Raw genomic sequence first — 7,032 nt, forward strand, 5'->3', positions numbered from 1 at the left:
CCGCCTCTGTCCACACACACTCACACACTCTTTTTACTCACTCCCTCTCTCTCTTCTCTCTCTCTCTCTCTCTCTCTCTCTCTTTCATCACCACACACACACACACACACACACGTATATACACACTCTCTAGGTGATCGATGACGAGTTTGATAAGCAGTGTGGGAAGTGTGTGTGTGCGTGTGTCTCATTTTTTTTTTTTTTTTTTTTTTTCATAAAGAAATACAATCATGTGTGCTTACGGACTGTATACCTGCAGACTGTATTGATCTATATTGACATACACATACACAATATGTATATATAGTGTTTTTATGTTGATTTAATTTAAAAAAAAAAAAAAAAAATTTAATTTAATTTATTTTTTTTTATTTTTTTTCATAAAGAAATACAATCATGTGTGCTTACGGACTGTATACCTGCAGACTGTATTGATCTATATTGACATACACATACACAATATGTATATATAGTGTTTTTATGTTGATTTAATTTAAAAAAAAAAAAAAAAAAAAATTTAAATTTTTTTTTTTTTTCTTTTTTCTTTTTTTTCATAAAGAAATACAATCATGTGTGCTTACGGACTGTATACCTGCAGACTGTATTGATCTATATTGACATACACATACACAATATGTATATATAGTGTTTTTATGTTGATTTAATTAAAAAAAATAAAAAAATAAAAAATAATTTTAATTTTTTATTTTTTATTTTTTTATTTCTTGCGCGGCCCGGTACCAATCGGTCCGCGGACCGGTACCGGGTCGCGGCCTGGTGGTTGGGGACCACTGCTTTAGGGGACCTGTTTTTTTGTCCCCATACCGTCAGAGGTCCCCTAAAGGTGACTGTGTAAACGGAGCGATGTCCCCATTAAGTAAGTATTACCAGAACACACACACACACACACACACACACACACACACACACACACACACACACACACACACACACACACACACACACACACGTTTAAAAAGGATTCCCTTTAGGGCAGTGGTCCCCAACCTTTTTGTAGCTGCTTGAAAATTTGTCCCACGGACCGGGGGAGGGGGTGGGGGGGGGATTTTTTATTTTTTTATTTATTTATTTTTTTTCCATAAAGAAATACAATCATGTGTGCTTACGGACTGTATACCTGCAGACTGTATTGATCTATATTGACATACACATACACAATATGTATATATAGTGTTTTTATGTTGATTTAATTTTTTTTTTTAAATAAAAAAATTTAATTTAATTTTTTTTTTTTTTTCATTTTTTTTTTTTTTCATAAAGAAATACAATCATGTGTGCTTACAGACTGTATACCTGCAGACTGTATTGATCTATATTGACATACACATACACAATATGTATATATAGTGTTTTTATGTTGATTTAATTTTTTTTTTTAAATAAAAAAATTTAATTTAATTTTTTTTTTTTTCTTTTTTTTTTTTTTTCATAAAGAAATACAATCATGTGTGCTTACGGACTGTATACCTGCAGACTGTATTGATCTATATTGACATACACATACACAATATGTATATATAGTGTTTTTATGTTGATTTAATTTAAAAAAAAATAAAATAAAAATTTAATTTAAATTTTTTTTTTTTTTTTTTTTTTTTTTTTCATAAAGAAATACAATCATGTGTGCTTACGGACTGTATACCTGCAGACTGTATTGATCTATATTGACATACACATACACAATATGTATATATAGTGTTTTTATGTTGATTTATTTGAAGAAAAAAAAAAAAAATTTATTTAAATTTTTTTTTTTTTTTTTCATAAAGAAATACAATCATGTGTGCTTACGGACTGTATACCTGCAGACTGTATTGATCTATATTGACATACACATACACAATATGTATATATAGTGTTTTTATGTTGATTTAATTTAAAAAAAAAAAAAAAAAAAAAAAAATTATTATTTTTTTTTTTTAAATTTCTTGCGCGTCCCGGTACCAATCGGTCCGCGGACCGGTACCGGGCCGCGGACCGGTGGTTTGGGACCACTGCTTTAGGGGACCTGTTTTTTTGTCCCCATACCGTCAGAGGTCCCCTAAAGGTGACTGTGTAAACGGAGCGATGTCCCCATTAAGTAAGTATTACCAGAACACACACACACACACACACACACACACACACACACACACACACACACACACACACACACACACACACACACACACACACACACACACACACACACACACAGAGAGAGAGAGAAAAAGGACAGGCGGCTGACAGACACGTACTTGTCCAGAATAACAATGAGACTAATGGCAAACAGATGCCTTCAAAATAAAAGTTCCCCAGTGACAAAATGGTCATAGTGAGACATCTTAACATCGATTGAACATCTCTGCAAGAACAAAATCGATTCCGTGGCGCTTCTCTCGATTCAGGCGAGGCGACAGAAAGCATCGCCGCGGTCCCATTTGCTTTGAATACTTCAATATGTCAATCATTTACAGCTTCCTGGACACATTTGTGGGGGTCCCTAAGTTAAAATGCAAAATATGTGAGGCAGGGAAAGAAAAAAGAAGCTATCCTGTAAAATTGAAAAAAATGAAAATGATGATGAAATGAATTTCCTGCATTCATGCAGATAAATATAGATCAGCTGACAATGAAAGCTGCGCATTATTATCCTTAAATTAAATTATCCATTATTATCCTTAAATGCTTCTACCTCAGTAGAAGCATTTAAGTCTCATCTTAAAACTCATTTGTATACTCTAGCCTCTAAATAGACTCCCTTTTTAGACCAGTTGATCTGCCGTTTCTTTTCTTTTCTTTTCTACTCTGCTCCGGGGTGGACCGCTAGCCTGTCCATCAGATGGGGACATCTCTACGCTGCTGACCCGTCTCCGCTCGGGATGGTTCCCGCTGGCCCCACCATGGACTGGACTTTCGCTGATGTGTTGGACTTTCACAATATTATGTCAGACCCACTCGACACCGAGGATGTCGTTGTGGCTTGTACAGCCCTTTGAGACACTTGTGATTTAGGGCTATATAAATAAACATTGATTGATTGATTGATTGATTGATTGATTGATTGATTAAAGGCAGATTTTCTGCAGTAAAGAGTGACTTCATTGTTGACATGTAAATAAAGGAGCGAGCCTGCCCTCTAGCGGACATTTGGGGCGCCGCAGGTCTTGTCATTTATGAAAGTTCAAGTTATTATCATTAGTTGTCATTTATGTCGTTTAAGCGTCTTAATAATCTTCTTATGCGCCGCAAAACGTTACATCGTCGTGGAATGACGCGAAAAGTCGCGCGGTGGATTGTTTTAAAGTGGATATTGAATTTAAAACATATCCAAAAATGTTCCATTGTTTAGTTTAGCACGGTCACGTGACGGACATATAAGCCCCGCCCACGCTGCTGATGACAGTTGACTTATTTTATTTATATTTTTTTTTAAATTTGACGCTGGCGTATTTACCGAACAGTACTTACTTGTCTTACTTTAAATTGTTTTAGGTCGATATTGAAGTTTAAATATATTTTAAAAAATGTTATATTGTTTAGTTTACCGGCGTATCATGGTCACGTGACCAACAATATAAACCCCGCCCATCCCGCTGATGACCGTTTCCTTATAATTATTATTTTTTATTTTTTTTAATTATTATTTTTTACACTTGCTGGCGTATTTACACAGTACATACTAGTCTTATTTTAAATGATTTTAGGTCGATATTGAAGTTAATTTTTTTATTTTTATCGTTTAGTTTACCGGCGTAGCCTCGTCACGTGACCAACAATATAAACCCCGCCCACCCCGCTGATGACCGTTTCCTTATTATTATTATTATTATCTATTTTTTTTACACTTACTGGCGTATTTACACAACAGTACATACTAGTCTTATTTTAAATGATTTTAGGTCGATATTGAAGTTAAAATATATTTTTTATATCGTTTAGTTTTACTGGCGTAGCATGGTCACGTGACCAACAATATAGACCCCGCCCACCCCTGCTGATTAACGTTTCCTTATTTATTTATTTTAATTTGACCCCTGCTGGCGTATTTACACAACAGTTCATATCAGTCTTTATTTAAATTACTTTAGGTCGATATTGAAGTTAAAATATATCCATCTTTTTTTAAAAAAAATATTGTTTAGTTTACCGGCGTGGCTTGGTCACGTGACCAACAATATTAACCCCGACCATCACGCTGATGACCGTTTCCTTATTATTATTATTATTATTATTATTATTATTATTTATTTATTTATTTTTTGACACTTGCTGGCGTATTTACACAACAGTACATACTAGTCTTATTTTAATAATATTAATATATTATTAATTAATATATTTTTGTTACTTAACGCATGTTATAGTTAGCATTTTAGCATGCTAAAATTAGCATGTCTGATTTTTTTTTTGTAGCTAAGTTAATCCTTTATTCATCCCACAGTGGGGAAATTTAGCAGGTACACACCTGAGCATTGAATATTTTGTTACTTGACGAATGATACCTGTTAGCATGCTAATGTTAACATGCTAGCTTTTTTCAGCTACTTCTGTAGATATACACCTCAGTCATATTTTGGTACTTGATGCATGGCCACCATTTTTAATCCATTTTTTTCAGGTACACACCTCAGAGTAATATATTTTGTTACTTAACGCATTTTATAGTTAGCATTTTAGCATGCTAACATTAGCATGCCTGATTTTTTTTGTAGCTAAGATCATCTTTTATTCATCCCACAGTGGGGAAATTTAGCAGGTATACGCCTGAGCGTTGAATATTTTGTTACTTGACGAATGATACCTGTTAGCATGCTAATGTTAACATGCTAGCTTTTTTTCAGCTACTTCTGTAGATATACACCTCAGTCATATTTTGGTACTTGATGCATGGCCAGCATTTTTAAACAATTTTTTTCAGTTACACACCTCTGTGTAATAGATTTTGGCACCCAACGCCTGTTATAGTTAGCATTTTAGCATGTTAACATTAGCATGTTTGATTTTTTTTTTGTAGCTAAGTTAATCCTTTATTCATCCCACAGTGGGAAAATTTAGCAGGTACACACCTGAGCGTTGAATATTTGGTTCCTTGACGAATAATACCTTTTAGCATGCTAATGTTAACATGCTATCTTTTTTCAGCTACTTCTGTAGATATACACCTCAGTCATATTTTGGTACTTGATGCATGGCCATCATATTTAAACCATTTTTTTTCAGTTACGCACCTCAGAGTAATAGATTTTGGCACTCAACTCATGTTATAGTTAGCATTTTAGCATGCTAACATTAGCATGCCCGATTTTTTTGTAGCTAAGATAATCTTTTATTCATCCCACAGTGGGGAAATTTAGCAGGTATACGCCTGAGCGTTGAATATTTTGTTACTTGACGAATGATACCTGTTAGCATGCTAATGTTAACATGCTAGCTTTTTTTCAGCTACTTCTGTAGATATACACCTCAGTCATATTTTGGTACTTGATGCATGCTAACATTAGCAGGCCAGCATTTTTAAACCATTTTTTTCAGGTACACACCTCAGAGTAATATATTTTGTTACTTAACGCATTTTATGGTTAGCATTTTAGCATGCTAACATTAGCATGCCTGATTTTTTTTGGTCGCTAAGATCATCTTTTATTCATCCCACAGTGGGGAAATTTAGCAGGTATACGCCTGAGCGTTGAATATTTTGTTACTTGACGAATGATACCTGTTAGCATGCTAATGTTAATATGCTAGCTTTTTTCAGCTACTTCTGTAGATATACACCTCAGTCATATTTTGGTACTTGATGCATGGCCACCTTTTTTTCAACCATTTTATTCAGTTACACACCTCAGAGTAATAGATTTTGGCACTCAACGCCTGTTATAGTTAGCATTTTAGCATGCAAACATTAGCATGCTTGATTTTTTTTGTAGCTAAGATAATCTGTTATTCATCCCACAGTGGGTACATTTAGCAGGTATACGCCTGAGCGTTGAATATTTTGTTACTTGACAAATGATACCTGTTAGCATGCTAATGTTAACATGCTAGCTTTTTTTTCAGCTACTTCTGTAGATATACACCTCAGTCATATTTTGGTACTTGATGCATGGCCACCATTTTTAAACCATTTTTTTCAGTTACACACCTCAGAGTAATAGATTTGGGCACCAACGCCTGTTATAGTTAGCATTTTAGCATGCTAACATTAGCATGCCTGATTTTTTTTGTAGCTAAGATAATCTGTTATTCATCCCACAGTGGGGACATTTAGCAGGTACACGCCTGAGCGTTGAATATTTTGTTCCTTGACGAATGATACCTGTTAGCATGCTAATGTTAACACGCTAGCTTTTTTTCAGCTACTTCTGTAGATATACACCTCAGTCATATTTTGGTACTTGATGCATGCTAACATTAGCAGGCTAGCATTTTTAAACAATTTTTTTCAGTTACACACCTCAGAGTAATATATTTTGTTACTTAACGCATGTTATAGTTAGCATTTTAGCATGCTAACATTAACATGCCTGGTTTTTTTGGTATGTCATATTTTGGTACTTGATGCATGCTAACATTAGCAGGCTAGCATTTTTAAACAATTTTTTTCAGTTACACACCTCAGAGTAATATATTTTGTTACTTAACGCATGTTATAGTTAGCATTTTAGCATGCTAACATTAACATGCCTGATTTTCTTGGTGGCTAAGATAATCTTTAATTTTTTGGTTGTTGATGCATGCTAACGTTAACAGGCTAGCATAAAATAATTCAGGTACACAGCTTAGAGTGACATATATTTTGGTACCTGACGCATGTTACAGGTAGCATTTTAGCATGCTAACAATAGCATGCTAGATTTTTTTGTTTAGCTAATTAGTGTAATATATTTTGTTATATCACTCAATGGAAACATTCTCTTGTTAGCATGTCAACATAGTTACTGTAAGGCAGAATTAAATGCAATCTTCAATGTGTGGCTTTTATTGTGAAAGCAGGAAGTGACGCAGACGTGTCAGCCGGAGGTGCGGCAG

The sequence above is a fragment of the Entelurus aequoreus genome, linkage group LG05, assembly GCF_033978785.1.
Source record: "Entelurus aequoreus isolate RoL-2023_Sb linkage group LG05, RoL_Eaeq_v1.1, whole genome shotgun sequence".
NCBI lineage: Eukaryota > Metazoa > Chordata > Actinopteri > Syngnathiformes > Syngnathidae > Entelurus > Entelurus aequoreus.